Genomic DNA, 10,300 nt, shown 5'->3' with positions numbered 1-10,300 from the left:
TTTAAAAGTACCATAAACCAAGCAGAACTCCTCCCAGCTTTAGGTTACACACTTCCTTCTTATTCGCCGCTCGTCAGCTTTCATACACACCACATCAATAGTTCCCTTTTATCTTCTTTCTGATTGTTTTTATCCTCAAGCCTTTTCTTGTTATTAATTCAGTTCATCATTTCTTTCTCTGTATCTTTACTCTATATCGTAACTGCAGTGTTTCCGTCTCTAGCTTCTTAATATCCTTCGATATCGTTAAAGACACTTCTAGGAAAGTTCTGAAAGCTCCAATTTTGTTCTCTCTCTCTCTCTTTTTTCTGTTTCATTCTTTCTCAGTCATTCGCGATGAGAAACACAATGAGATCTGGATCAGGATACGCGCCTGACAACACACGGCTAATTCATTCATTCATCTTCTACCGCTTATCCGAACTACCTCGGGTCACGGGGAGCCTGTGCCTATCTCAGGCGTCATCGGGCATCAAGGCAGGATACACCCTGGACGGAGTGCCAACCCATCGCAGGGCACACACACACACTCTCATTCACTCACGCTATCACACACTACGGACAATTATCCAGAGATGCCAATCAACCTACCATGCATGTCTTTGGACCGGGGGAGGAAACCGGAGTACCCGGAGGAAACCCCCGAGGCACGGGGAGAACATGCAAACTCCACACACACAAGGTGGAGGCGGGAATCGAACCCCAACCCTGGAGGTGTGAGGCGAACGTGCTAACCACTAAGCCACCGTGACCCCCTCACACAGCTAATTAACGCAGTAAATACCGTTAGCGTATGTGTAGCGGTGGGTGAAGGTTGGGAGCTGAAGGTGTAAAGCTGTAATAAACAGACCGAGCTGCATCGTAGACGTTTAAATTAATCTTTCGTAATCCTTTTCTTTTGAGAGAAAACGCCGTTAGGAGTCTGGAGACAGAACTCGTCCTAATCTCTGAATAAAATGGTAACTAAAAGAGAAACATAAAGAGAAGAGGAGACGTGAGGAGAACAAACACCCGGTTAAATATAATGTTACAGTCTGGGATCAAATCCCGGGTGATTAGTGTGATATTAAACCTGTAATTCGTCTCGTTCCTGCTGGTGTTCAGTACATGGAGTCGTACTGAAGGATTACACGGCAGTATCGTGTGACATAGTGCACATAGTGAGATGCATCTTATTGCTATTAATACAGGACAAGGAGGTCTTCAGGCACTGACACCACACACACACACTGAATACTACACACAGGACCCGAGCCGTGGCCTTTAAGGTCACCGCACCGGGACACGCCCGAGGTCTGACCTTCGACCTTTCATATTTAATGACAAAATGTATATTTTTATGGAAAAAATCACAAAACATTGCAACAAGGGATCAACATTTTTTTTGTGTGTGTGAATAATGTGATCAATTCTATTCAATTTATTTGTATCACGCTTTTAAAAATTCACATTGTCTCAAAACTCTTTACAGGAGTGTAGAAACAGGAAAAAAAGTTTCTAGATTAAGATCAGACGTGAAAAAGAATTTTTATACACCTGAAAAACAAAACCCCAAGAAATCTCACATGACAAGAACGTCACACTCACAACACCACACTCACAACACCACACTCACAACACCACACTCACAACACCACACTCAGAGTGCCACACTCTACGTCACACTCACAACACCACACTCACAACACCACACTCAGTACGTCACACTCACAACACCACACTCACAACACCACACTCACAACACCACACTCACAACACCACACTCACAACACCACACTCACAACACCACACTCAGAGTGCCACACTCTACGTCACACTCACAACACCACACTCACAACACCACACTCACAACACCACACTCACAACACCACACTCACAACACCACACTCAGAGTGCCACACTCTACGTCACACTCACAACACCACACTCACAACACCACACTCAGTACGTCACACTCACAACACCACACTCAAAACACCACACTCACAACACCACACTCACAACACCACACTCAGAGTGCCACACTCTACGTCACACTCACAACACCACACTCACAACACCACACTCACAACACCACACTCAGTACGTCACACTCACAACACCACACTCACAACACCACACTCACAACACCACACTCACAACACCACACTCACAACACCACTCTCACAACACCACACTCAGTACGTCACACTCACAACACCACACTCACAACACCACACTCAGTACATCACACTCAGTATGTCACACTCACAACACTACACTCACAACACCACACTCACAACACCACACTCAGTATGTCACACTCACAACACCACACTCACAACACCACACTCACAACGTCACACTCACAACACCACACTCAGAACATCACACTTAGTACGTCACACTCACAACACCACACTCAGAACGTCACACTCAGTACGTCACACTCAGTACGTCACACTCACAACACCACACTCACAGTGCCACACTCACAACACCACACTCACAGTGCCACACTCACAACACCACACTCAGTATGTCACACTCAGTATGTCACACTCACAACACCACACTCAGTACATCACACTCAGTACACCACACTCAGTACGTCACACTCAGTAAGTCACACTCAGTACACCACACTCAGTACGTCACACTTAGTAAGTCACACTCACAACACCACACTCAGAACGTCACACTCAGTACGTCACACTCAGTACGTCACACTCAGTACACCACACTCAGTACGTCACACTTAGTAAGTCACACTCACAACACCACACTCAGAGTGCCACACTCTACGTCACACTCACAACACCACACTCACAACACCACACTCACAACACCACACTCAGAGTGCCACACTCTACGTCACACTCACAACACCACACTCACAACACCACACTCACAACACCACACTCAGTACGTCACACTCACAACACCACACTCACAACACCACACTCAGTACATCACACTCAGTATGTCACACTCACAACACTACACTCACAACACCACACTCACAACACCACACTCAGTATGTCACACTCACAACACCACACTCACAACACCACACTCACAACGTCACACTCACAACACCACACTCAGAACATCACACTTAGAACGTCACACTCACAACACCACACTCAGAACGTCACACTCAGTACGCCACACTCAGTACGTCACACTCACAACACCACACTCACAACACCACACTCACAACACCACACTCAGTATGTCACACTCAGTATGTCACACTCACAACACCACACTCAGTACATCACACTCAGTACACCACACTCAGTACGTCACACTCAGTAAGTCACACTCAGTACACCACACTCAGTACGTCACACTTAGTAAGTCACACTCACAACACCACACTCAGAACGTCACACTCAGTACGTCACACTCAGTACGTCACACTCACAACACCACACTCACAACACCACACTCACAGTGCCACACTCACAACACCACACTCACAACACCACACTCAGTACACCACACTCAGTACGTCACACTCAGTAAGTCACACTCACAACACCACACTCAGAACGTCACACTCAGTAAGTCACACTCAGTACACCACACTCAGTACGTCACACTCAGTAAGTCACACTCAGTACACCACACTCAGTACGTCACACTCAGTAAGTCACACTCAGTACACCACACTCAGTACGTCACACTCAGTAAGTCACACTCAGTACACCACACTCAGTACGTCACACTTAGTAAGTCACACTCACAACACCACACTCAGTACGTCACACTCAGTAAGTCACACTCAGTACACCACACTCAGTACGTCACACTCAGTAAGTCACACTCAGTACACCACACTCAGTACGTCACACTTAGTAAGTCACACTCACAACACCACACTCAGTACACCACACTCAGTACGTCACACTCAGTACACCACACTCAGTACGTCACACTCAGTAAGTCACACTCACAACACCACACTCAGAACGTCACACTCAGAAAGCCAACCTCAGTACGTCACACTCACAACACCACTCTCACAACACCACACTCAGAACATCACACTCAAAACACCACACTTTCAGAACAAGCGAGTTAATAGAACCTGCGAGACTGTCAGAGCTGCTGTTTCAGAGAATTTATCAACACGTCCTTCTTTAATTAAAAGAAAGGGAAATCTGGATGTGGGGCTTCTCTGTGAAAACATCCACAGTTAAACGCCATGTGGTTTTACATCTATAATAAAACAAAAGTGCTACAAAGTGTGTGTGTGTTTGTGTGTGTATGTTTTGTATCCTGAATCGCTGCCGTAGTGGTGTCTTTGTCTCGTCATATATCTCTTATCTCCTGACAGCTCAGTTCTACACAAGCTCTGTGGATAAACAGCGTGACACACAGAGCACCGAGGCCACTGGGAGGTAAAGCTGTTTACTGTCGTCTCTCTGTGCTTGTTATAAAGATTCATAAACATGTCATAACAGCCATGCTTGGAATAAACAAACTGGCTTGGCCTTCTAACCTGCACATGATCTCCGATGAAAAGATTACAAACATGTTCTTCATTAAACTGTGTAAGTGTTCGTCTGGTGAAGGTTTCTGTAAGGAGATGTTTATTAAGGTTTATGGAAGGAGACTCCAGAGACTCCAACCTGACAAGCAGAGCGAGTTTAAATGACTGAATGGGATCTGCTTCACTTCAGGATCACTTCAGGATCTGCTTCACTTCAGGATCACTTCAGGATCTGCTTCACTTCAGGATCACTTCAGGATCTGCTTCACTTCAGGATCACTTCAGGATCTGCTTCACTTCAGGATCACTTCAGGATCTGCTTCACTTCAGGATCACTTCAGGATCTGCTTCACTTCAGGATCTGCTTCACTTCAGGATCTGCCCCAAACTTGGGCACCTACAGGATCCACCTGAAGTCTGTGCAGTTGTGTTCAGGTGACCTTCAAGGTCTAGGAAATGAGATGTCTTAAAAATCCTCAAATCCTTAAAAAGGATGTCTGAGTTTAAAATAAAAAAAAAGTTTCCACTTAATTTCCCCAAAGCTACACTGGTGTCGATTAGACGATTTTAATCGGACACCTGATTGGACACTGGAGCTGAACCTTTCACTGGATATCTGAAGGGGTCTTTGATTGGACACCTGACTGGAGCCAAGATTAGATGCCTGACCGGACACATGACTGGATCCCGTAACACGACCTCTGATCGGATGCCTGTGTCTTACATTAAATAACACGGCCCCAAAGTCTAATTGTATTGTAAATGTGCGTGGTGTTTCTCCAGGACGCAGCTCTACGCCCCTGTGGGGTTTAAGAGGATTATACATCAGGTACAGCATGTAATGTAAACGCCTCTGTTTGGCACGTTCCCTCCGGCCCTCCCATGTGGAATGCTGGTTGGTGTTTGGACTATGAAGGGCAACCGGGGACACGATGCAAACATCCAGCTGGGCCGCGTCATCTCAGTGCTGGACGTCTGCCAAGCCAAAGACGGCGCTTTGAGAAACAGAAACATGGCCTTGTATGTTGTGTGAGAACACACGATAGCTCAGCAGATGCCAAGATTCCCTTCCAGTTCTCAGAACCGTGATAAAGACTCGCCTGATAATCGTAGAACGTTAAAAAAAGCGCTGCAGCGTCAGAACAGGGCTGAAGGAACGCTTTCTGGATTACGGCTGTGATATTTCCAGACAGAATATCAGGAAGATGTCAGAGCTGATTTTCTCTGAGCTAAAGCAAAAAAACCCGCTTCGCTGAATATGCCGCTCTCTCCAGAGCCAAAGAATATAAAATGATAAAAAAAATAACTGCAAAGCAAAAGCAAACACACACACAGACACACACACACACTTGAGTTCATACAGATGTTTACTCAGAGCGACTCGGAGGAGTCTGGTGTGTATAAAACGCCTCTCGGTTCATGATTTACTTCATACTGTGCTTTAGGGTTCTGCTCGTAATCAGCTTGACGGTTTATTACCCCCCCCCCCCCCACCACCACACACACAATATCGTTATTGTAGCATTTTGCGCTTCTAATCTTCTGTACAGGAATTCCATTTAATTCCATAGAAAAGAACACAAATTCATGTGTTTGTGATTTACGTCTTTATAAATTCAGTTATATTATTTTTCCAAAAATAAATAAAATAATTAAAACAGATCCAGACTCACTTTAAACACACAAGAAACAGGTTACAATTTTGAACACAGCTTTGGTTCGCTTAAAACACACACGTGCATGCACACTCACACACACACTCTCATATACACACACGTGCCCGCACACTCACACTCTCATATACACACACACATTCTCTCATATACACATGCACACTCGCACACACACTCTCATATACACACACGCGCACGCACACTCACACTCTCATACACACACACACGTGCATGCACACTCACACACTCTCATACACACACACACGCACTCACACACACACACTCACACACTCTCATACACACACACACACTCTCATACACACACACACACTCACACACTCTCATACACACACACACACACTCTCTCATACACACACACACACTCTCATACACACACACACACACTCTCATACACACACACACTCACACACTCTCATACACACACACTCACACACACTCTCATACACACACACACGCACGCTCACACACACGCACACACTCTTATACACACACACACACACTCACACACTCTCATACACACACACTCACACACTCTCATACACACACACACACACACTCACACACTCTCATACACACACACACACTCACACGCACTCTCATACACACACACTCTCACACACACACACACACACTCTCATACACACACTCTCATACACACACACACTCACACACTCTCATACACACACACACACTCACACACTCTCATACACACACCCACTCACACACTCTCATACACACACACACTCACACGCACTCTCATAGACACACACACGCACGCTCACACACACGCACACACTCTTATACACACACACACGCACACTCACACACTCTCATACACACACACACTCTTATACACACACGTGCACGCACACTCACACACTCTCAAACACACACACACACTCATACACACACACACTCTCATACAGACTCACACACACGCACTCACTCTTATACACACACACACACACATACACACAAACACGCACACTCACAAACACGCACACTCACACACTCTCATACACACACACTCTCATACACACACTCTCATACACACACACACGCATGCTCACACACACGCACACACTCTTATACACACACACACACTCACTCACACACTCACACACATATGAATATTTTGATGTGTTTCTGCTGCAGTCACATCCTATTAATAAAAATAATATATGAAATTACTTGGTTTGTTGTTAATGTAAGAGTGAGAGAGAAAGACAGAGAGAGAGCGAGAGAGAGAGAGAGAGAGAGAGAGAGAGAGAGAGAGAGAGAGAGAGAGAGAGAGAGAGAGAGAGAGAAGGGAAATGCCATAAAGAGCACATGCTAGTCGCATAGGAAAGGCTGCATTGTGTTCAGTCACATGTCCTCAAAACCAGACGGCAGCACACACACACACACACACACACACACACACACACACACACACACACACACACACACACACACACACACGGTCATGGGTCATACACTCTCTCCTATGACCTTAGCTTCCTTCCTCAATATTAATCCTCATGCAGAAACACATGAACCTCGTGAATGCCTGTCGTGACGTGTCTCATGGTGCTGGAATAAGAAACGTGACGCTGATCATCATCACAGTCAGAAAAATAAAGACAGAGAAACAAAAATCAAAACCCAGAAGTGAAAGGATAAGTTTGTCGTTATTACATTCGCTCCTGAGCAAAACGAATGAGCCTGCGAGCTTTAAATACAAAAACCTTCGAAATATATACAAACTACTGTTACCATAGCAACAGCTATGAAGGACATCACACAGGTTATTACAGTGCTTACTACAAGATATAAACCCTAAATAAACACAACCATGACACAGTAATGACACTGTAATGACATCAGTATTAAGCTGCATAAAGTCACAGTAGTCGTTTTACTGCATTCATAAATTTTACTCAAAATAAAACATTTTCATTTGTCGTTTCTATTTAAATTTATTACTTTTAATTTGTTTAGCGTTTATTGCATTGCCTAAGTTTGTGGATACTGTTGAAATTTGTTCATTTCCCATTGGGATGTATAAAGTATCTATCTATCTATCTATCTATCTATCTATCTATCTATCTATCTGTCTATCTATCTGTCTATCTATCTGTCTATCTATCTGTCTGTCTGTCTGTCTGTCTGTATTCAGATGCTGTTGTTACTGCGTTAGTCCTGACAGCGTAAATTAACTGAATTATGTCACCAGTATTACTACATTATATTACAGTTGTACTCCATCATACAGCGTAACGTTTATTGAAAACGTTCTTAATTACTGTGATCAATAATCTCTAATCCTACGTATAGTTTACATCTGACACAGGAAGGTGATATTAGACAAGCTTTAATATCATAAAGCTCCATTTATGAGAGGAGTTTGGTGGAACATCAAATGATAGTCATTATGACACAGCGACAACACACACTGACGGTGTGAGGAGTAGCTAAACTGATGTAGCTAAACTGATGTAGCTAAACTGATGTAGCTAAACTGATGTAGCTAAACTGGTGCAGCTAAACTGGTGCAGCTAAACTGGTGCAGCTAAACTGATGTAGCTAAACTGGTGTAGCTAAACTGATGTAGCTAAACTGATGTAGCTAAACTGGTGCAGCAAAACTGATGTAGCTAAACTGTGTAGCTAAACTGGTGTAGCTAAACTGATGTAGCTAAACTGGTGTAGCTAAACTGATGTAGCTAAACTGTGTAGCTAAACTGGTGTAGCTAAACTGATGTAGCTAAACTGTGTAGCTAAACTGGTGTAGCTAAACTGATGTAGCTAAAGTGTGTAGCTAAACTGATGTAGCTAAACTGATGTAGCTAAACTGTGTAGCTAAACTGATGTACTGTAGCTAAACTGATGTAGCTAAACTGATGTAGCTAAACTGTGTAGCTAAACTGATGTAGCTAAACTGATGTAGCTAAACTGATGTAGCTAAACTGATGTAGCTAAACTGATGTAGCTAAACTGTGTAGCTAAACTGATGTAGCTAAACTGATGTAGCTAAACTGTGTAGCTAAACTGCTGTAGCTAAACTGGTGCAGCTAAACTGGTGCAGCTAAACTGATGTAGCTAAACTGGTGTAGCTAAACTGATGTAGCTAAACTGATGTAGCTAAACTGGTGCAGCAAAACTGATGTAGCTAAACTGGTGTAGCTAAACTGATGTAGCTAAACTGGTGTAGCTAAACTGATGTAGCTAAACTGTGTAGCTAAACTGGTGTAGCTAAACTGATGTAGCTAAACTGTGTAGCTAAACTGGTGTAGCTAAACTGATGTAGCTAAAGTGTGTAGCTAAACTGATGTAGCTAAACTGATGTAGCTAAACTGTGTAGCTAAACTGATGTACTGTAGCTAAACTGATGTAGCTAAACTGATGTAGCTAAACTGATGTAGCTAAACTGTGTAGCTAAACTGATGTAGCTAAACTGATGTAGCTAAACTGTGTAGCTAAACTGATGTAGCTAAACTGATGTAGCTAAACTGATGTAGCTAAACTGTGTAGCTAAACTGATGTACTGTAGCTAAACTGATGTAGCTAAACTGTGTAGCTAAACTGATGTAGCTAAACTGATGTAGCTAAACTGATGTAGCTAAACTGGTGTAGCTAAACTGTGTAGCTAAACTGATGTAGCTAAACTGTGTAGCTAAACTGATGTACTGTAGCTAAACTGATGTAGCTAAACTGATGTAGCTAAACTGATGTAGCTAAACTGATGTAGCTAAACTGGTGTAGCTAAACTGTGTAGCTAACGTGTTTATTCCTGGGGATTAATTCAGTAAAACGACCTTGATTTTACGGCTATAATGTATAACAGACATAATGTATAATCACATCTATAACACAGAAACATTCATAAAAAAAAGTGAAGACACTTAAAAAAATTCTAATCCTATTTTCAACTCAGTTGCGTTTCTTTAATCAGTCCGATCACACGTCTGATTCTGTGATATCTGATCAACACAACGGAACGATTAATAAAATCTTTAAAACTTTTCTTTCAGACTTTAAACACGATCTCCTCACGTTAAGGTCCTAACGATCCTAATCGCTCACAGTCACAAATCCAAAACCAATAATTCTATACATCATTTCTATTCACAAACGATCTCCAGCTT

The 10,300-nt window shown here is 43.3% G+C and overlaps 1 protein-coding gene across 1 annotated transcript in view; it reads right to left on the bottom strand.

The window, feature by feature from the left end:
• The window catches only part of LOC132840662 (nucleus accumbens-associated protein 2), a 38,217-nt gene that overhangs the window by 26,809 nt on the left and 1,108 nt on the right, over nucleotides 1-10,300 (bottom strand). The window lies entirely within an intron of this gene.

The sequence above is a fragment of the Tachysurus vachellii genome, chromosome 26, assembly GCF_030014155.1.
Source record: "Tachysurus vachellii isolate PV-2020 chromosome 26, HZAU_Pvac_v1, whole genome shotgun sequence".
Classification (NCBI taxonomy): Eukaryota; Metazoa; Chordata; class Actinopteri; order Siluriformes; family Bagridae; genus Tachysurus; species Tachysurus vachellii.
The sequence above is the reverse complement of the archived record's forward strand: the minus strand, read 5'-3'. Positions and strand labels throughout refer to the sequence as shown.